Consider the following 23195-nt stretch of genomic DNA (forward strand, 5'->3'; position numbering starts at 1 on the left):
CACAGAGCAAGGGAAAACAACTGCTAACGAGAAACAATCAGAGTGCAGTACACCTGTGGAATCAGAAAGCCTGAGGGTCTATTTAATGCTGCAAAAGGGGGGCCTCGGGAGTGGCTGACGGCAGAGACAGGAGAAGGGTGGCGTCAGGTGAAAGCACGTGGGCTCCGAGCCTGGCTAGATTGGAGTTTGAGTCCCAGGTCTAGCTGCTTATCAGCTGTGAGGCTTTAGACAAGCTACCTAACATCTCTGAACCATAATGAGGTTTCAGCAGCAGCAAAATGAGAACAACATAATCCAAACTCCTTTGGTTGTTGTGAGGATTAAACAGAAAAATTTACGAGAAGTGGATAGCATTGTGTCTGGCACTTAAAAACACTCGGTAAAGGGTTACTGTTTTATTACAGCTGCTACTATCATGGATCAGAGTCAAGTAAAACTTACTTTCCTCTCACTCCCCTTTTAGGAAGAAAGGATGAGGTTAGGGTACCAATCACAAAATCTTCTGGGGTAAATAACATACAGCAACAGGATGTGATGGCTAATTTTACGTGTCAACTTGACTGAACGAGAGATGCTGAGAGAGCTGATAAGATGTTATTTCTAGGTGTGTCTGTGATGGTATTTTTGGAGAAAATTAGCATTTGAATGGGTAGATTGAGTAAAGATGGCCCTCACCAATGCAGATGGGCATCACCCAATCTGTTGAGGGCCTGAATAGAACAACAAGGCTGAGGAAGGGTGAATTTGTTCTCTGCTTGAGCTGGACATCCATCTTCTCCTGCATTCCAACATCAGTCCTCCTGGATCTCAGGCCTTTGGACTCAAACTGCGAGTTATACCATTGGCTTCCCTGGGTCTCTAGCTTTAGGAATTGGACCGGAAGTAGACCACCAACTTTCCTGGGCCTCCAGTTTGCAGACAGCAAATCGTGAGACTTAACTTCCATAATTGCCTGAGCCAATCTCTCATAATAAGTCTTTCTATGTAGCTAAATGTGTCCTATTGGTTCTGTTTCTCTGGAGAACTCTAATACACAGAACCTTCCTACAGACCCCACTCCAGTACCTTTCCTTTTTTTTTTTTTTTTTGCAGTACGCGGGCCTCTCACTGTTGTGGCCTCTCCCATTGCGAGCACAGGCTCCGGACGCGCAGGCCCAGCGGCCATGGCTCACGGGCCCAGCCGCTCCGTGGCATGTGGGATCTTCCCGGACCGGGGCACGAACCCGTGTCCCCTGCATCGGCAGGCGGACTCTCAACCACTGCGCCACCAGGGAAGCCCCAGTACCCTTCCTTGACTTCACCACTTGAATGATGTCTTCATTAGCCAAAATCTGATCTCCTCCAATGGAAGGAGCCATGGCCGTCTGACTCTGTGTTGAATCCCTAAACCAAGCCCAATGTCTGGCACATAGAAAACACGCACACGTTGTTGGAAGTACAAGTATGATCTCTTGCCTGGACCTTGGATTGCAAAAGCCTCCTTATTCTCCACGCAGGGTCACAGCCACCTCCTCCAGGGCACCCTCCTTACTGCAGTCAAAAGGTATTTCCAAAACGTCAACCCTACTACATTAGCCCTCTGTTTAGAAGGTACAACAGGATTTCCAATGCATAGGCAGGATTGGGAACTGCCAACTGTAGATGCCAGTGGGAAAGCTCTGTCAGAGGATCCTCTGAATAATGGCTCCAGCATCCCTTCCAGCCCAAACAGGGTGGAAAGGATCAAATTACTTTTCTGAAATAGCTTAGGAGTAAGAGATGACCCCCAGAGGACCTGAAAGGCATGGCTTCACCCAATGGAGAGTTGATACCTAAAGCTGCGTTCATTTATTCACTCACAAATATCAAGCTCTTATTATATGCCAAGCATGGTGCTCAGACTCAGGTGATGGCTCCAGCTAAAAGACTTCCTGTTTCTGAACCGCGGTCCCAAGTCGGGAGCTAGTAGAGGTGGTTTCTGAGCCTGGTGTGAGGACACCAGCAACTCGCCCTGAGACCCTAATGCCTCCAAGGCAATGATTGACCAATGGCAGTTATTTTCATTTTATCCAAGACTTTAATTGAACAAAAAATTATTGAATGTTTGTATTCAGAGTAAAGTAATCAAACTATGTTTCATTTACCAGCCACCATTACACAAGATAGATTTGTTATCTCCAATTTACAGAAGATAAAGAAGTTGAAAGAGAGGAGGTTATTTGCACAGCTCTTAGAGAGTGAAGCTGAAATTTCGCCCCACGTCTGTCTTTACCCTTCCAGTATAGCATGTCATTTCTGCATTTATTCACTGATCCACTGATTTAATCAAATCTCACCAACAGTTGTTGAGCACATTCTCATGCCAGACACCGAATGAATGAATACTCACAACAAGCCTTCTTCTGTAAAAACTCGTACTGTAAAGATTTTTGGCTTTGAGGGCCATGTGGTCTTTGTCGCAATTACCCTCCCTAGAAACACAAAAGCAAGCACTGACAATACATGTTCCAATAAAACTTTTTTTTAAAAAAGTCCCAGACTGGATTTGGCCCATGGGTCCTAAACTGTCAACCTCTTCGAGAGAAAAGGAAACTGGGATTAAGATGGAGAAGGGGACTTGCCTAAGGTCACCCAGCTGCCCAGCGATAAGCCAGACTCCCGTCCACATCTGTAGGACTCCCCTGCCCAGGCTCTCTTTACCACACTGCCTCCCAAGAAACCCAAGGGACTCATTCTTTCATCATTGGATCTCCCTCAATCCTCTAAGACTTATCTGTTCTGATTAAGACGAGCTTACCGTGCTTGAGATGGGTTATTGCTTTTCACAATTCTCTCCCAAGAACATAAGAATAAATCAATCTTTCTGTCTTAATAAGTTGATAATCATTGTGAAATATTTAATGTGCTCAGCGCCATCTTTGATCTTCAGGCTTTAGTCAGAAAATCATTCCCCGTTCTTTCCTCACTCAGACATTATGCCCTGCATTTGTTTTTCTTTATTCTTCTTGTTTTTTTCAATCTAATAGCACCTTCATTTCTCTCTGTTTGCCATCTATTCTCTCTCTAAAGTTGAATTTCGTCCTTGATGATAGGTGGTCCCTTTCTGCTCATCTGGCCTTTTTTTTTTTTTTTTTGCCTTTGCTCATCACTTTGCATCCCCATATTTACTTTGTGAAAGATCCCGAGACTCTCAGTTCTCAGAAGGCAGCTATCTAATCCATCTCTCTTCCTCCAGGCAAGACTTCATTCATTTATTTACTCACTCATTCAATAAATGCAGATTGAGCATCGCCAGGCAAGGGTGATATAGTGATGGACAAAACAGACATGGTCCCAGCTTTCACAGAGGGCGAGAGATCTCAGTGTAGTGGGAGACATAAACATTAATCAAATAATTACAAAATATACAGTCTCAATTTGCGATGCTGAGCAACATAATAACAGAGGGACCCTAATTTATCCCATGGGCGGGGTTCATTGGGCAGGGTCAAAATAAAGCCTCATAAGGTATAGAAGTGAACAGAGATGGGGGGTTGAAAGTGTACACCCAGCAGAAGGAACAGAGAGGGGAAAGGCTGTTCACCCAAAACTATCTCCTACCTACTGCTTAAAGTTCTCTAGAGGAAAAGCAACCATACTCTCTGTTTCAGACGATCACTTAACAGCATCTCAGGTTAGAGGTGCTTCCTCTTGCTTTACATTATAACAAACGCTTTAGGATAAGATAATTAATTGCATTGGAACTAGGAGGGCGGCTAGGTATCATCTGGAATACCCTCTTTACTTTACAAACGGACAAGCTGGTGCCTAGAGAAGGGGAAGAGCTGCCTAAGGCCAAAGGAAACTCCAGCCTGAGCCTTGACTCCCAGGTAGGTGCTCTTTCTCCAGCTTCAAAGTTGAATTCCGTTACCACGGAGTTTCTTAAAGACGGGATGTAAGCGTCTTCTGTTATGGACGAATGGCTGTAACATTAATAGTAATAGCCATCTTTTGCTTAGATGTGTCCATATCCCAGGTACAGTTAAACATTTTACATGCATTAGCTGTTTTAGAGTCGCCCCAGTAACCCAGTGGTTCGGGGCTTGATTCTGGCCCCTTGTTTCTCCCTGTCCCATCTCAGCTGGCTGAGCCCTCTGTTCAGCTGGGGACCTCAGGCCAGGAAACAGAAGGGGCTCTGCACACCCAGCCTGCCTTCCCTCTCTGTACCACAGCAGGTGCAACACGATTGGCCGTATAGGCAGAATCGGGCTGCGGGCGTCCACAGCATACTAATCAGGGACGGAAACATCTCCTGGCAACACTGTCTGGCTTCAGTCTTTCACCGTCACTGGGTAATAGATGAGCTAGAACATTAAAACCAACCAACAGCCTTTGGTGTTTACAGCAGATGTTTGCAAGAGCATGGAAGCCAGAGGTGCTCTGGGGAACATCTGGATTTCTGGAAACTGTGTGATTACACAGATGTGTTAGATTCATCAAGCTATAAAAATATCCTGTGATGTATGTCGGGGAAGAAAAACCACATCCCAAAATGGATTTGGTACAAATGATCAATCATAGCAAAGACACCCAAAGAAGGCCGATGTGAATCCAGGCTCTGGGGAAAACTTCAAAACTGGGGTGAAGTGGGTATTTTCAGGAATGGTCTTTGATTGACAAGGGCAGGGTGGAGGCAAGGCCTGAGGATGTCAGAGATCTGTCTGTTTCCACATCTCATAATCCTCTCCACGGTCCCCATTGCATTACTTGGACTGAGTCCTTCCTTTTCTTCACACTTTGGGGTCTCTATATTGCCCCCAGAATATCTTCTACTGACTTATAAAACTCTGTGTAATATGCCCTAAAGCCCTTTTCCACATTCGTCTTCTGCAGACACTCCCTACTACCAAAATAAGACCCATCCTATTTCCCTACACATTCAATTTGCCTTCACGCAAACACAGAACATTATGCCTGATTTAGTTTGTCTCTGCAAAAATCGTTCTGCTTTTTTTTTTTTGAATGGTTAAGCAAATGACTAAGTGAATGAGTGGTCTCAGGGCCTTTGCATGTGCCCATGCCCATGCCTAAGTTCTCCCTGAGTCCCAGAGTTCACGCAGGAGCTCTTCTTCCTCTCAAGTCTGATTCCAGGTGGCATCACCTGTGGATAGATTTCCCCTCCACTCCCTTCCCCAGGGAAGAGATTTGCACAAATCTGTAGTTTAGTCCGTAAGACTTCTTTTTTCTTTTAGACATGTCTTTCTCACTGTTCTGTTAGGCTTTCTCAAAGCCAGGAGCGCTGTCCCGTTCATTTTTGTAGCCCTGATGTAGCCCAGAACAATATTCGATACAGAGTAGTATGGCGGCACTAGATGACCGCCTTTCAAGTATAAGGAACTCTTTTCACATGACGTTCCAAGGGTTTGTAAGGCTAAAATGAACTTCACCGTAACCCTGAACACACCTCGGAGAAGTTACATTCTCCGGGAAAGATTCAGGGGCAGTTATTTTTCTCCATTTGGAAGCCAAGATGGGATGAAGCGGTCATAGCGAGAGTTACAGGTTTTATTAATGTAAAAAATATAACAATGGGCCCGGATGGACATTTAAATCCAGCTGTAATTATTTCTTTTATGTGTACAGTTTTGCAACCCTGAGTAGTGTGAATAGGAAATAGTATGAATAGAAAGATAAACAGTATGAATAGAAAAAAATGATAGAAATAGAAAAATAAAAGTGTGTGTTATCGATGGCTGCACGTTGATGGAAATGAGTTGCAGTACCAGGTGTAAGGTCTGGGCTGACCCCGTTTTCCTGATTCCTGGCACAGCCTTCATCTCTTGTAGCAGAAAGTGATGAATGAAACTGCATGTGTTTCATGGGGGTTGGTCGCCAAAACAGCTCTTAATTTAGCAGAGAGCATTGCCAGGCAAAGCCCATGTCCATGCCTAGGAGAGTGGGCCCGCTAAATTGCCTTCGCATATCAATATGTGCATTTATACAAAAGTAATTGGGAACTAGAATAAAGCAATAGAAGTTCAGCTAATTACTTAAGAATTCCTAGCATTTAACGTAACAACAGACACTCTCTAGAAGTTAGGTATTCGTCTTTCTGTTCTATGGAGGAGGAGACAGAAGTACCAAAAAGTTCATCATGAGCCCCGTATCAATCAGCACAGGGTATAAATGCAAACCACAGGGATCAGAAGTACAAAAAAAAAAGAGAGAGAAAGTAGCGATAATGACTAGCATCTCAAAACCTACACCAGTAGTGACAGTGATTGCTCTTCATTATGCACCTTCTATGTGCCAGGCACTTACGATGTCTCATGCCAGCTTTAAAAAATAACCAGGACAGGGCTTCCCTGGTGGCGCAGTGGTTGAGAGTCCGCCTGCCGATGCAGGAGACACGGGTTCATGCCCCGGTCCGGGAAGATTCCACATGCCGCGGAGCGGCTAGGCCCGTGAGCCATGGCCGCTAAGCCTGCGTGTCCGGAGCCTGTGCTCTGCAACGGGAGAGGCCACAACAGTGAGAGGCCCGCGTACGGCAAAAAAAAATAACCAGGACAAAATGCTATCTTGAGACAGCATTTCTCAAGGGGTGTTCTGGGACCACTAGTATCAGAATCATCCAGGGATTTTTTTAACTGTACAGATTCTTCTAACCTCAAACTTAGTAAATCAGACTCTGGAGGCACGGCCTAGGAATCTGCACTTTAACATGCTCCACGGGTGAGTCTTGAAAACACTAAAGTATAAGCACTAAGTTCATCCAAAACCTCAGAAAGAAGAATTAGCGATTAAAAGCCAGCGTTTACTCACATTACGTCTGTGTGTTATGCTGGGTTGCAAATGTAGCTAGTTAGGTTTACATTCACTGAGTCCAGTGTCCACATTATTCCACAGTGGGAGCCCCATTAGTCTCCATATGCCCTTCTAGAGCCCTTGCAAAGGCCAGAGTTCAAAGCAACCCTTTTGACCAGCAAGCAGGAGCACGTGCCTCTGAGTCGAAACCACAGCAGAAAGGAACGGGTCACCTTCCAGCCCCTTCCATTTTCCACCCTAACCAGAATCCCCCTCGTTCTGCAAACGAGACCCTGTAGGGCTGGCAGAGATAGGAAATTGCTTCACCAAGAGCGACTCTGGGAAATGAGGGCCTCCCTATCTGGGAGGCATCAAGAGACAGTGGACGGGCTCCGAGAGAAAGAGACAGACGCCCATTCCAATAAGGAAAAGGCTTTAATCTATCGAAGTAATTCTCCTTTCAGGGAAAGAGAACATGAAATTGCACAAAATGACTTGCAGAGTAGCACCCAGTCTGATTAGCGTGGGACCCATATCTCTCTGCACTTAGTATGTAAGGTAGAAACCCCTTGTGAATATTCTTTAAAAAACAAAAAAAAATCCTAACATGAAAAGGGAGAACACATTTGTCTCTTCAAAAGATAGAAGTTTGGTGGAAGGAAGCACATATGTAGAAGACATTACAGAGGGTGCTTAATGGGAGGATGGAGAACCTGTGACCATCAGAAGAAAATGGTATTTTCATTCCTGGCGCTGCCACCCCACCATGCCTCCCTGTCACCCGTGGGCTCAAGTCTAATCCCTTAGTTGGGTATTCAAGTCACTTTAGGGTTCAGACCAGGGACCAGTAAACCTTTTCTGTAAAGGGCTAAATAGGAAATATTTTAAGCATTACACGCCCTATAGGCTCTGTCTCAACTACTCAACTCTGCCTCTGTAGCCAGAAAGCAGCCAGAAATAAAACATACACGATAGGTAGTGACTGTGTTCCAATAAAACTTTATGTGCGGACCCTGGAGTTTGTATCTCACATCATTATAATGTACCACAAAAGATTATTCTTCTTTTGATTGTTTTTTCCACCTATTTAAAATTGAAAAAAAAAAATTAGTTCTCAGGCTGTTTGAAAACAGGCAGCAAGCCAATGTGGCCCCCGGGTTGTAGTTTGCAGAACCCTGGGCTAGTCTCAGCTTGCATTTCTTGCCCCACCTCATAGCTCCTCTGGCTCTGTCAGTAGGAAGGGCCGTCTTTTCTGTGCTCATGCCCCTTCACTTCCAGATTCTGTACCACCTGCCTGTTCATTCTGCCTGGATCATCTTTCTCTGCCCTTCCCAAACATCCTCCCGGTTCCTCAAGCCCAGTACCTCTTCCTTGATTACCCCTCCAAGAAGTGACCTTCCCATACATGTTTTATCCACAAGTTTTATCACCCGTTGCAGACTCTAAGCTACTTATAAATAAAACAATATTCATCCTTCAGTTAATTCCCCCAAACAAACCTCTGAGGTAAGCACTCAGAGGTTTGCTATATTATCCCCAATTTAGAGACACGGGAACTGTATCTTCAAGAGGGCTGTTAATTTGCCTGAGGTCATGCAGTGACTAAAGTCAGAAAAGAAGAGCGCCCAGTGCATCAGGTACAGCTCACACTCTTAACATTAATGTTATGCTGTCTGAGAAAAGACCTCATAACTCCCAAGTTGCATCCTGCACAGTGTCTCAAAAATAGGGGTGCTCACTGCGTGTTTGTCCAGATGAATGTAGAGACTTATTTACCTCGTTTATGAAGCCCCAGGAGATTAGTAGTAGGCAAGGACCCCAACACCAGTGAGAAATGACCAATAATAGCTGACAATCCGACTTTGAGAGAGGGCAGTAAAGACAAACCAAAGGACGGTAAACAGCCCAATTCATTCACAAAGCAAAGAGGTCTGGTGCCATTTAGTGTAGGGTCTGGTGGTCCTGCACACACCAGAGTCCCCCAAGAGCCCTGTTGTGTGACGATACCCTCTAGCATGATTGTAGTGGCAATGCTGAGTGCTCACAAAGTAGCACTTTGTGAGTGGAGTAGATGGTCAGCTTAAAAATCAGGGGAGTATGTGATCTGTTTAGAGGGATACCCCACACAGTGGTCTTTCTCTTCTTTCTTTTTTCCTTTTTCCTTCTCCTCCTCCCTTATTCCTTTCTTTCTTTCCTTCCCTCCGTCCCTCCCTCCCTCTCTTCCTCCCTTCTTTCTTTCCTTCTTTCTTTCAATTCTCTGTATTTGAAGAGGTTAACTCTTATTTATCTAATGACCCCTACTGTGAAGACTCACTTCTTCCCTGAGTATAATGGGGACTCAGTAGTTTTTCTGAATCATAATAATGCCCAGTGAGGTCCCTCTGTTTTACCTGCTACTCTGTAGCTTCTGACTTGGCTGGGAATAGTCTCCCTGTTCTCTGGGGTTTCATATGTGCACATTCAATACAAACTAACACGTACTCAGTTACTCCTGTATGTAGCGTCCTGTGCTGGGTGATGCTCATGTGGGACTGGCGATAAGTAAGATACAGTGGTTGGCTTCAAGGAGTTGATGATCTGGGAAAGAATCAGATGCTAACACAACTCAAGAGCTCCATTTTTCTCACTGTGCTGAAAGACCACAGTTTCACCAAAAAGGAAAAGGACATGGAACAAGTAAAACTATAGATAAGCCCCTCCACCAACAAACTAACAAACAACCAAAACCTTGGGTTTTCACATATATTCTTGGATTCTTGGTTCCCTTGATCATGTTCTTCTTATGGTCTAAACTGGAGACCGCACACTTTTATTTCTAACATCAGCCCAACACAGTGTTGGAGTCTCCTGGTATCTGGTTTGTTTCCTACAAGGCTTGTCCAAGACTTTCTTTTTGCTCCAGGCTGGCATATGTCATCCATTCTCTCTCTGGAATCTGAACTTTGTGCTTCCCTATCTCCAAATGTGCTGCTCTGGCCTTGACCCTAGCAATTCAAATGGTGCCTAACCAGGTATAAAGAAACTACAGCCACCACTGTGAGCAGAGATCGCCTATCACTAATTCCATAGTAATTCCTTTGGTAAATGTTTAGTGAGAGTCTATTCAATGCCAGGCACTGTGCCAGGTACTGGGGTACAGAGATAAGGCTAATCCTTGGCCTAGAGATGTTTGTCATTGATGGGAATGACGGGCACTCCATAGTAAGTTCTGGGATCCATTGAACACACACTCCCAAGGCTTCCTCTTTACAGCAGCCCCTGTGCCAGATGCTGGGGTTTCAGGGATGAATAAGACAAAGTCATTCCTTTGTGGAGCTCACTCTGTCATGGTGGCCTGTGTGGTCTTTAAGGCTATTTGTACATATTCTGGCTTTTCTATTCTGGCTTTTCTACATCTAAGCACGTGTAGTACTGCTTTTCCCTACCTACATTCACCTTAGCCAATGAAACACATGTCACTTCCAGAAAAAAAAGCTTTTAAAATGATGAAGGCTGTTAGGAGGACAGGAGGAGGTATGATCTTGGGCAAGTGTCTTCACTTCCCTGAGCCTCAGTTTTCTAATCACCAAAATGGGCATAATATCCACCTCAAAGGACTGTCGGGAGAATTAAAAGATACAGTAGAGGTCAAACAGTTGGCACTGTGTTATTTCTAACATCAGGATTCTGAGTTAACAAGTAACAAAAACAACGACAACAAAATCTTAAGATACCTCAAGCTAAGAAACGGGAGAATCAATTAGCCAATATAACTGGGAAGTCTAAGGGAAAGAGCTGACTTCCAGAATGGCTGGATCCAAGGAAATTATGTCCTTAGGTCTCTTTCTCTTTCTCTCAACCCAGCTTGACTCTGGTTGTCTTCATTCTCAATCAGGGATCTTCTATAGGCTGGGCGAGAGCTCCAGGCAGCTCCAAGCTGAGCAAGGAGGAGATGCTTCTTCAACAGCTACATCAGGACTCAAAAAACAAAAAGACTCTCTGACCCCAAATCACGGGGCACATCTTGGTGTGTGTGGAGACAGCGAGGGAAGGGAAGTGGGGTACACTTTTAGATACCCCAAGTCACCGCGTCAGGGCCACGTGATTGACAGCTTCCTCAGATTCCCAGCAGTTGAGGAGGGTCTGTTCCCAAAGGAAAAAGTGCTCTACAGGAGTAACCGAGAGGTGTCTGCTGGGTGGATTGCTCTGGGAAGTAGGAATAGCATATACAGTGGGATGGCTTGTTGAAGTGTAATATGCAAAAAACAGAAAAAGAAATCTACTCTTGCTAGAGCATAAAGTGATGCGTGCATGGGTTTTTGTGCATTTATGTGTGTATGGGTGTGTGTATGAGTATGTGTATATGGATGTGTGTCTGTGTTTATGTATTATATGTGCACATGTGTATGTATGTATGGGTGTGTGTATGGGTATGTATTGTATGCGTGTGTGAGGATGAGTGTGTGCATGTGTGTTTGTGTGCCTGTGTGTGTGGATACGTGTGGATGTGTGTTTGTATGTGTACTGGTGTGTATGTGTATTTGTGTATGTATGTGCATACGTGTATGGGTGTGTGTGCATGTGTGTGTGTGTACAGGTGTGCGTGTCTCTTTGCGTTTGTGTGTATGTGAGCCTGGGTGTGTGTACGGGCATGTATTGTGTGTTTATGGATGAGTGTGTGTATATGTACGCATGTGGGTTTGTGTGTATATGTGCACATGTGTGTACGGATATGTACGTGTGTTTGGGTGTGTGTATGCACGTGTGTGTGTGTGTGTGTGTGTGTGTGTGTGTGTGTGTGTAGTGGGCAGGAGATGGCAGGTGATGGGACTAGACAGGCCAGCTGGGGCCAGAGGATTCAGTGACACATCCTAAGGGGTACATCTTAAGCCATGAGACTGGTGATAGAAAAGCCTTTCTGGAGTTCTAAAATGCTTGAAGCTGACCAGCAGGCAGCTCTGCAGGCATCATGACGTCTCAGAGTTCACTGTAATCCAGAAAAATAAAAAGGACCAGGAACATAGAGGCCATGGAGGGAACTGAAGGATTGAATGCCAGACACCCCCTGGGTCTGTGCTGGTTCTCCTGGGCCATGCTGCCCTGGGGCTATTTTAGACAGTGACGCAAGGTTTCCAACAGCATCTGACTCGCTGGCCTAGTTCTTATTCCATTTCATTAAAAGTGTCCGTGGGTGGCCCACACTCCATGCCCTACCTGAAGGTACAAAGGTGGGGAGCCACCAGGGGACAGATTCAAGAGAACACATCGGGCTCCAGTCTTTTTATAGCACTGAGAGGATGCTGCCCAGGGAACACGAGGGTCTACAGCACAAAGAAAGAAAAAAGGGTGACTGTACAAAGCAGGAAGCCATTTGGTCAGGAGTGGGATGGAAGAGAGAACTGGACTGTGGTCACCAAGGAGACTCGGATCAAATCTCAGCTCCTACAGCCATCTGGCTGTGTGGCCAGAAGGAAGTCACTTCACCTCTCTGAGTCTCAGTTTCTTCATCTGCACAGTGGGGATAGCAGTACCTTTTCCTCATGGGATTACTATGAAGCTTAAATGAGAGCAATATAGCTGAAGCACGTATTAGATTCCCTGGTGACTTCGGAGGGTCCATGCATGTTAACGTCCATCCTACTGGTCAAGCTTAACTCCCAGCCTCCTCTAGAGAGTGTCTCCTTCCACTAAGTCTGTCCGGAGCTTCCCTGGTTGGGTGGAAGTCCCTACTCTATAATAGCTCATCCTCTCTCATCCTACAAGTCTCTACTCAGCCACTAAACTTCTTGGAAAGTCACTGTTCCTTGGAATGTCACTCTTGCCCTCTGGAAGATGAGAAGGGTGTGCTGCTGTGTATGTGTATTTGTGTATGTATGTGCATATGTGTATGGGTGTGTGTGCACCCATACACATGGGTGGATTTAAGTCAGGGGTCTCAAACTTGTGATACGAGGGACTGTGTGCTTTATTTGTCTTCACAGGGTTTGGTAGCACTTGAACGTGGATGCTTTAAGGTATAACATGCTCTACCAGTGACTGCAGTCCTCACCCTTCCCTCATGTCTCCCCAGCCATTTTAACTCACGTCTATCACTCATCAGGCCCCTCTGTGTGCTTGCCCTTCTGACTTCGGGACTAAATCATTTCAATGACTTTTCCAGCCCAGAAGTTCTATATAAGTGGACCTCCTGCCTCCCAAATGAATCATTCTCCTCCTTATCATTGCTCCCACTCTCAAAGCGCCTTCTCATTCTAGAACATCTGATTCTCTGCTCTTCCACCTCCACCCAGATTCTACTCATCGTTGACAACTGTCCTATTCCCCAGACTAACTCATGTTTCTTGAGAAGCCTCTCGGAAGCCAACCATAAGTTGCCGTGTTCAGAGTAGGCAGGCAGCAAGTACTTCGGGAAGTTTCTTTAACGAAAGAAAGCTGGGTTTATCCATCAGTTAATAGTTATCATCCTCCATGTCTACACTTGGTACCATCTGTGTGCCAGACACTGTGTTGACCTGCTTACGTACAGGTCCTCATAGGATACACAGGCCCTGCAAGGAGGGTGCTGCTATTCCCACATTACAGATGAGGCAGTAGAGTTTCAGAGAGGTGAAATAACTTGCCCTAAGTCACACAGTTAGTAAATGGAAGAGCTAAAATTTGAAATCAGGTTCATGCGATACTCAAGTCACCAATTCTTTTTTCTTTGACTGTGTGAGATCTATTAATAATATCAAAAGTTATATAATATATCCATCAGATGAATATACCACATCTCACTTCTCCAAGGGTTTTCTCAACCACTCATTCGATCTTCACAACAGCCCCCGGCACTGGGAGGAAACAGCTAATTCTTCCCATTTTGCAGATGGTGAAAGAATATAGGCAAACTGAATTTCCTTTCCACCCAGAAGCTGCCCTGGCCAAGCCCTGAGATGAAAGAAAGACAGAGAGAAAGAAAGAAAGAGAGAAAGAGAGAGAGATAGAGAGAGAGGGGGAGGGACGGAGGGAGGGAGGGAGAGAGGAAAGAAGGAAGGAAGGAAAGAAGGAAGGAAGTGGGGGAGGAAGGAGGAAAGAAAAAAGGAAGAAAGAAAGAAACAAGAAAAATTCCTCCTCCTTGGCTTGGGGCTGGCTTTAGGGGCAAGACTGAATTTATACCGATCTGCAAATATTTTCCTCTTAAGTGTCCATTTTCACCTGACATAAATTGGACTGAATTGCCTTTACCTAAAGGGCCTGGAACACCCGTCTTTGTCAATTGATCCTTTAACTCCGCCATCCTCCTGAAACAATTAGCTGCTCTCTGACAGCTTCCACCTCTGTGGGCATCAGCTACTGGGTCACTAACACCAGACTTTTTCCTGAGGGTGGTCTGCTTACATCTCTGTCCCCCACTTCTCTGGCCGCAGGGGAGGACACAGTTCCACTGGTCTGCACTCACTCACTCCAAATTTCTTCTCTGCCTGCATCCAGTGCTCACGTGCTGAAGTAGGTCCTCGGCTCTGCTGCTTCCTTGGCATCCTCATCATCTCTGCCCTGGGTCAGCATTCCAGGCTTGGATCTTCCTTCCCAGCCTCTCACCTCACCTCGTCTCCTGTCGGCCCCCCTCCAGTCTTCACACTGCAGCCAGAGTGCTCTATCAGTCCAGGGATGCGATGACAATTATCCGTCTTCTTCCTGGAGGGGGACATACCTGTCCCTATTCCCCATAAGGAATAAGTCTCTATTCTCAATTGTCAGTAAGTCTCTGTTCTCAACTTGAGGTGGGGAACGGCTCCGATCGCCACTTGAGATGACACAATAACGTATCCCCCTTGTCCTTTGGGGATGGGGAAAGGTGCAGGCAAACTGTAATAGCTATCATTTATTCCACATGTACTATGCGCCCTTTGGTGGTAGCAGCATAACATGGAAACTGCCCCAGCTCCCCTTCGGGCTCTATCACTGCCAGCCAGAGGACTGGATATGTTTTGATTTCTCTTTTGTATCCTTTTCACCTTTCTCTAGCCTGCTGTGTGTTCTGGGAGCTGACCTCTATGATCAGGCTGGGGTTGGGTTCAGCCAATGCATTGGAGGAGAGTGAGGACAGGGTAATCACCATCCCACTCACCGCACCCCAGGTTCCCTCCCCATCTGGCCAGGACACCAGCTCTTTTAGGGGAACCGTTTCCTAGGATACCGCTGCTCTCTCCAGGTTCTGGTAACTGCTCAATCGCTCGCCCCTTAGCCTGGGATGACTCACCGCCCACCTCCTCGGCCCACCCCTTTGTAAATAGACTTTCTTTAGTTACTGCAGTTTGAGTGTGTCATCCATTTCCTGCCACGCTCTGACTTCTAGAATGGAGGAACAGAGGTGATGTCGTCATAAGGTACGAATTTGCAATTAGAAGATATAAGTCCTAGAGATCTAATGTACAGCATGGTGATTACAGTCAACAGTACTGTATTAGATACTTCCGGCTTGCGAAGAGACTAAATCTTAAATATTCTCACCACAAAAAAGAAAAGAATTATGGGCAGTGACAGAGGTGTTAGCATAACTATGGTGGTAATCACTTTTCAATATTTAAGTGTATCAAATCAAATCAACACACTGTACCCCTTAAACTTGCAAATGTTTTTGGTCTGAATCTGACCTGAATCTCCTCAATCTGCCTAAGGAGGAGGGTAACGAGGGGATGATGAAAGGAAGAAGAATGAAATGCACTGCTGTTGTGAGAATTAAGTAAGGAGAAGCACTTAAACAGTGTCTGGCTTCTAGAAAACATCCAAAAATACTAATTGTTCTTCGTATTATTAAATGCCCAATGATGTAGCGTTCCCTCCATTTTGCAGGCAAGATACTAATTCTAATAGAAGTCAAGTGGCTTGCAAGTTTACCCTGCACTTAGCAGAGTTAGAATTGAAATCCAGGGCTGTCTGCCTCCGGAGACTGAATTTTATCCTGTGCAGAAAAGCAGTGAACTGGGGGAGCGTTGAGACCCTCCCCTGAGATGCTGCGATGGGAGCTGCCTTCTCTGGTGCCTCAGCCTTAGAGGAAACCCCGGGCCCTCTGTGAGGACCCACAATGCACCTGGATAATTGCTCTGTGGATGCTGAGCTGGGGAGGGGGGCCTCCTTGACCCCTGCAGGCAATCAGCTTAGCCCATGAAGCGTGAGATTTAATTACCCTTATCTAAGCTTAAATAACTGTAAATGTTATTGTTGGTCACACAAATTATCTCACCCTTTGAAAACATCCAGGCATTTCCCTGACTCAGTACTTTCCACAGGCAGGGAAACAATGCTGTTAATGTCACAGGAGCCCACCGCTATTTGAACCCCAGTGTTGTGCAGACTGTGTGACATTTTGAAGTACCCAATATGTGGCTTCCTGTTTGTCAGCTGTTGGCAAAAAAAAAAAAAAAAAAGGTAGTTGGCTTAGTGGCTGCCCCCCAGAGAAAGAGAGAGTGAGAGCTAATGGACAGAATTTGTCACTTGGTAGCTGGGAGACACTGGGGAATTTCCTTAACCTCTCTGGTCTTCTATCCTGCTGCATGTCTTCAGCCTCTGTTTCTGGTGGAAAGTGGGAAGTTTGGAGATAAGTACATGGCAAAATGGGAAAAATGGGCAAGGGTTTGGACTCACCCAGGAGCAAGGGCTTGGAGGAAGTCCAGACCACTCAGTAGGCATTGGGAGATAGTGTAGCCTGATGGCTAATGCACAGGTTTTAGAATTAGACAGGCTGGGGTGCAAGTCCAACTCATGGCCAGTTGCTAACTAGATGCATTGATATGCATTGAGCAAGTTGCTTCGCTTTTCTAAGCCTCCTTTTTTTCTGGGAAAATAAAAATGATGGTGCCTTCCTTATACGAGTATTGAGAATATGGTCGGTGGAAGATAGGGATACAGGAAGATAAATAGGTGATGGATGGATAGATAGATAGATAGATGATGGATTTATGTAAAGCACTGGCAAAAAGTAAACACTCAATAAATAGGAAGAATTACCATGAATTACTATTTTGCTGTTATTATTTATAACCATCTCAAGAAGTTATGAACAGACAAGCAGCTGGTGTCCAAGAAGCCAATGACGATATGTGATAGAAGCACTTTTTTATCATTATTGTTAGTATAGTAAGTAGAATTTCTTTTCTTTTTTTTTCTTTTTTTTTTGCGATACGTGGGCCTCGCACTGTGTGGCCTCTCCCGTTGCGGAGCACAGGCTCCAGACACGCAGGCTCAGCGGCCATGCCTCACGGGCCCAGCCGCTCCGCGGCATGTGGGATCTTCCCGGACCGGGGCACGAACCTGCGTCCCCCGCATCGGCAGGCAGACTCTCAACCACTGCGCCACCAGGGAAGCCCAGTAAGTAGAATTTCTTAATCAACTATCATACATCAACTGGGACTGGGAAAGGAAGAGAGAGAGGGAAGAAAGAAAGAAAGAAAGAAAGAAAGAAAGAAAGAAAGAAAGAAAGAAAGAAAGAAAGAAAGAAAGAAAGAGAAAGAGAGAGAGAGAGAGAGGGAGGGAGGGAGGGAGGAAGGAAGGAAGGAAGGAAGGGAAAGAAGGAAGGGAAAGAAGGAAAGAAGGAAAGAAGGAAGGAAGGAAGGAAGGGAAAGAAGGAAAGAAGGAAGGAAGGAAAGAAGGAAGGAAGAAAGAAAGAAGAAAGAAAAGGAGAGAGGGAGAGAGAGGGAGGAAGGGAGGGAGGAAGGACGGAACAAAGAAAGAAAGAAAGAGACTTTGAAAACCACCAATCTAATCCACTTTATAGATTGAAAGCCTGAGACCCAAGCATTGAACAGGACTGGGCCAAAATCTTACAGAAAGTTACTGTAGCTGTGATTTGAACACAGTTCTCCTAACTCCCAGTCCCACTTAAACCTCTTTTCATAGTGCTTCTGTCCACAAGGCAGTTCAAGGATAAGTGAAGAGAGGGAATTCAGATTTCTTTGGCAAGAGAAACTGACAAAGGGGGCAAAATCAGAAACGGAATGTTGAAGCTGAGACCATCATTAGATGCTGCCTGCCAGGGAAACCCAAGGCAGAATGGCAACATCCAGTCTGTGTGAAGATCCAGCTGGGACATGTCAGGAAGCCCAGGACCTGTGTGCAGTCTCAGAAAGCAAGGATGTAGACTCCCAGCTGGATGGATAGAGCCCATCCCCACTGGCAGGCCCTCTTCCGGGCCAAATCGACCTGGACCATCCACCTCTTGACATTCCGGGGTCCCCATAGGTCTTTCAGTTGGCTTGATGGTCAGCTTCTGCTCAGGCCAGAGATGCCTCCAGAGATTTATGACACATCTGGCATCTTCCTAAAGAGCAGTCCTATCCCCTCTGGACAGATTCCTCTTCCTCTCAAGAGTTCAGGCACTCCTTTTGCATCCATACAATAATTCATCCCCTCATTTAATCAACAAACTGTTTTTCATGGTTACCAAACGCCATGCTGAGCCCTGTGTTGACACTGACATGTGACAATTCACAACCTGAACCTCGTTCAGCAGCTGAGGTTGGTAAAGGGGAGGTGGCTTCTCTCCATACCAAGATGGTCCTAAGAGCAACCTGCTGAAAGTCACAGGCACATCTATTACGAAGAAAGCTTCTCCAGTACATATCATCGCCTAAAAGAGGAAGAGTGGTCCATGATCATGCAGTATAACTGCATCGTACAGGAGAGTGATGCTCAAAGACGACAGGACTTTCCAAGGCTTCACGGTGAGTCAGAACCCAAGCTTCCAGGAAGAGAAGCATGAGGTCAGTGCAGTGTTAATATATACAATTGCTTAGGCCTTATCTCCAAAGAGCAGTCCTCTTTTGGACTCAGACATAGCAAGCTCTTTCTCACCTTAAGCCTGGAACACTCACACTCATCCACCCACCTGCCCGGCACATGCTCCATCCCTGTTCCTTTCTTGGCTAGCTCTTCATCCCTAGGTCTCCACTGAAATGTCACTTCCTCAAAGAAGCTCTCCAAGAGACCCACATCTAAATTTTCTCCCAGGTAATTTTGTTTCATAGCACCCTGTGCTATGTGCATACTTCAGGGCACTGATCAAAATTTGAAATTTTTGTATAGTTAGAGATTGATTTGTCCCATGCATGACTCCTCCAAGACCTGAAAATCATCTCTTGCCTGAATGGGTAAGCAAGTGGTGTAACCAGTACTAGAACCTTCCTGGAAGATGTCTTCGGTTCTGACTAATGTAGGGAAGGTAGAAATTACTTAGCTTGCTGAATCTTTGGAAATCTTATTGATGTCAGGATGAATGGCACACTTTAGTCTCAAGAGAGTGCCTTTTGGTCAATTCATGTGCAAGTCAAGACCACAGTACCATCAACTACAAAAATCTTTCACTAATTTTAAGGTTGCATAACCCTCCCTTGATCAGCAGCCCAGCCCATCTCCACAAAAACCCAACAGAAGTAGGCATGCCAGTGCAGAAAGCAGGAGGAATGTCTTTTGAGGTGTTTGTTCTCAGCGGTTCCATCCAGGCACTGCTTTTCCTTGGGTGGCTCTTTGCATCTTGTGGCATACATCACCCATCCATGAGCTCTGGGAAGTAGTCTGGATAGATCTGAGCGCTCCAAGGATATTGACCTTCTGGTCTTCTTTTGTGGCCAGAACATGTCAGTGAGGAAAAGGTGAGAAGTTCTAAGATAAAAGGAGGTCCAGGGTGTTACAAAGTGTCTCTGTTAAATAGAAAAGAAAATGTAGATTGATTCTTATTTTTAAAAAAGCATGAGGGAAACACGATACTAACCAATGTGGATTTGAGTCCTGATGAGCCTTCCCACCTAAGTGGGAAACTCTCACCCGCCCAGTCCTGTAAGAAGTTCCCTCGACAGGGATGATGGTGACAACACCAGGATATTGGCCATGGTTATGGAACTGTGTATGGATCATTCTGCTAAATCTCCTCCACAGCCCATTTTATTTAATCTTCTCAACACTTCTTCAAGCTAGATCAATGATTCCATTCCCGAATCAAAGAGTGAGGATCCAGAAAGGGGAAGTGACTTGCCCAAACCACTCAGCTACTGAGATTGGGAACAGAGGTTAGAATTCAGCTTTACCTAATTCCAAGACACAATTCATTTATTCATGCCACAAAAAAGTGTTTATTGAGCACCTACTATACGATTAGAATACGATTCTAGGCCTTGTGATTGCACCATATAAAGCAGAAGATAGAAATTTCTATCTTCATAGAGCTCAAAGTCTGTGAATCTACATACGCCTCCCACGTTGCTGGAAAGTGAGTCAGAGACAGAGATAACTGAGGTACTTGGGCTCCTAGGTTTCCGTTTTAAATTTCCTGCCTCCCCCACCTACCACCACCACCCTGATTCTCCCGGCTCTAAAATGGGGCACACATGCCAGAAGCAGGAGAACTGAGCCACAGCACTGCAGACCCAGGACCCCTCGTAGGGTCCTGTTACTGTATTATCTGGGGCTGTTTGCAGCCACAGTTTGATGGGCCAGGCTGGTTTGGCAGCTTTCTAAGACTCTGAGGTATGCTGGGGGAGAGGTATCGAGTTTTAGGAGCATCCAGAGACCTGCCACAGCCTGTGTATTTCAAGTGTGTCCTTTTCTAAGCTTACCCGTTCTTCATGTGTGCTTTCTCAGGCCTGAGGTGCCCGACTTCTGGTACCCAAGCCAGCCCTGGCCACCTGCCTTTAGGCCTACTGTCTCCACAGTCCTGCCCGAGCATCCAGGAATGGATGAATGGATGCATTTGATCCCTCTGATTTCAGCAGGTCAAGCCCCTTGCTGAGCTTCTGCATCTGATCTGTAAAATGGGCAAGTCAGTCTCTGGGTTCATTTCAGACCCTTGCAACCCCAACTGTCTAAAATCACGCAAAGGAATGTTGACCTGCAGCCTGGGCAGCCTGAACAAAGATATCATTGAGTTTCTTGCCCTACCTCCTTCCTCCTGCTCCGTGATGCCTTCTGTATCCACCCCCCAGCCCCACCCACCACTCACCATATGCTGCTTTGTTTACGCTGAGAACTTCTCGCCCCGGAGGTGGCAGTTCTAACGCTCTCTGCTCCTGCAGCCTGTTTTTTCCTGCAGAACAGCTCGCTGCCTGGGTGAGAGGCACCAACAGCCGCAACTGCGAGGGGTGCAGCCCAGCCTCTGCTGCTCTTTCTCCAAGGTGCCCAGCAGTACCCTCCAGCTCGGGTGAGCCTGACGGTGTCCTCTGGAGTCTACAGCCAGAAGTCCTATCACTTCAGGGTTTCCTGCCGTAGGTAGGGAGAGTTTATCCCAAGAGAGGGAACAAGGGAAAAGAGAGAAAGAAGAAAGGGAGAGAGAAAGAGAGACAGACAGAGACAGAGAGACAGGGGGGAAGGGGGGACATGGAAGGAAGGAAGGAAGGAAGGAAGGAAGGAAGGAAGGAAGGAAGGAAGGAAGGAAGGAGGGAGGGAGGGGAAGAGGAAGGGAGAAAGGAGAGAAGATCCACCATGCCTAAGCTTCATACAATGTATGTAAATACATCATTCATTCATTCTTTCATTTATTGAACAAATATTATGAGAATTTATTATGCATCAGACACTATGATGGGCATTAGGGATACAACAGTAGATAAAAGTAGACACATCCCAGCCCTCATACTGATGGAGACCAATAATATCATTTAAGCCTCGCAACAAGCTCAGGAAGTTTTAATATCTCCATTTTACAGATAGGAAAACTGAGGCTCAGAGAGGTTAAGTTACTTGCCCAAGGCACAGAGAGGAAGCCAGCAGAGCTGAGATTTAAACCCAGCACTGCTTGACCACACTGCCTCCTGTCCTCAAAAATGGGCTCTGCTGAACCCAGGAAAGACCAGCTGCCATGCACAGACTTGGCTGTGAGAACACAAAAGAACTTTCCATCATTTCACCCAACTGTTTCATTGACTCAGGGAAAATTGAGGACCAGAAAGGTTATAGGACTTGCTAAAATCTACAAAGTCCAGTAGAGTCAGGGGTCCGGATTGATACTGGGATTTCCTAAGTCCCAGATGCTGGCTCTTTATACCGCCTTCTACCATGTCCCTCTTCTTTTACTCTATTCTTCGTGTAAACTACATATTTTTTGAGAATACAAAGCAATGTGTTTTCTACTCTTCTCAATTCATGACGCACTGTTGTTTCCTGGCTGTGGAATCAGCACGTTGCCAAGATTCAGAGGAAGGACAGTTGCCAGCTAAAATAATAAAGTTATTCCTCAACTTAGATTATCAATTGAGATTTTTATTCTTTTCTTTCTCTTCTAGAGGTTTTGTTTGTTTGTTTTTGTTATTTTTGGCTGCGTTGGGTCTTTGTTGCTGTGCACGGGCTTTCTCTAGTTGCGGTGAGCGGGGGCTATTCTTCGTTGTGGTGCACGGGCTTCTCACTGCGCTGGCTTCTCCTACAGCGGAGCACGGGCTCTAGGCACGTGGGCTTCAGTAGTTGTGGCTTGCGGGCTCTAGAGCGCAGGGTCAGTAGCTGTGGCATAGGGGCTTAGTTGCTCTGCGGCATGTGGGATCTTCCCAGACCAGGGATCGAACCCGTGTCCCCTGCATTGGCAGGCAGATTCTTAACCACTGTGCCACCAGGGAAGTCCCGAGATTTTTTTTTTTTTTTTTCAATGAAACAGATGTCTTCAGATTTTGTTTGGAAAGAAAATGATTTCTAAATTCCTCAAGTTCCCATTAGGCATCAACTTAGCCAGACCAATCTAAACATTAAGTTATATTCTACACTGAGTTTCCACCAGACAGGAGGAGGAAGGGAAGATGTTTTGCCCAGGGACAGAGGTTTGGAAGGGATAAGACAAAGGTCGAGATGAGGTCAAAGTCCTTAAGAAAAGAATCAGGACTCCACCTGCCCCTAGGGCCCAAAGAAGGATCAGGGAGAGGACAGAACACAATGGAATCCCGAGCAGAATCCGGGGGCATCCAAGCTGCTTCCTCACTGAATATACCAAGACGCAAGGAATCAGGAACCCAGCCCTGGTAGAATGAGTGCAGCCGACTCCCCACGGCCCGCATATGAGGACCTGTCATGTTACTCAGACATTCTGAGGTCAGCGGTCTATTCCAGCGCAGATTCTGAGGCCCCGTGGGAACTGTTACCTCACTGGGGATTGAGTAAGGACAGGGGCAAGTGCCCAGAAGCAAGTAGGGCAAGACCCCTGAACCAGCAAAGCCAGAGGCCAGCTGGTGCCCAAGATCCCCTCTCTCCACCACAGAATAATTCAGCTTTTCCCTGCACCCTCCCATTATCTTGGGAAGGAGAGAGAGGAAGGAAGAGACACACCAAAAGACTGAGCGTGTACACGAAAGAAGCTGGGTTCCTCCAAGAGAAATTGTTTAAAACTTGGAGAGATCGTGTTCTCATTTTTTTGCCTAATTTTAATATCGGCCTTCCTCATCCCTTCCTGTCAGTCGGGTTGGAGGCTAGAGTGACATGAAAGTTAAGGGGTAATTAGTAGGATACTT

Source organism: Monodon monoceros, unplaced genomic scaffold, assembly GCF_005190385.1.
Source record: "Monodon monoceros isolate NGI ecotype Baffin Bay Population unplaced genomic scaffold, NGI_Narwhal_1 Super_Scaffold_5, whole genome shotgun sequence".
Taxonomy (NCBI): Eukaryota; Metazoa; Chordata; class Mammalia; order Artiodactyla; family Monodontidae; genus Monodon; species Monodon monoceros.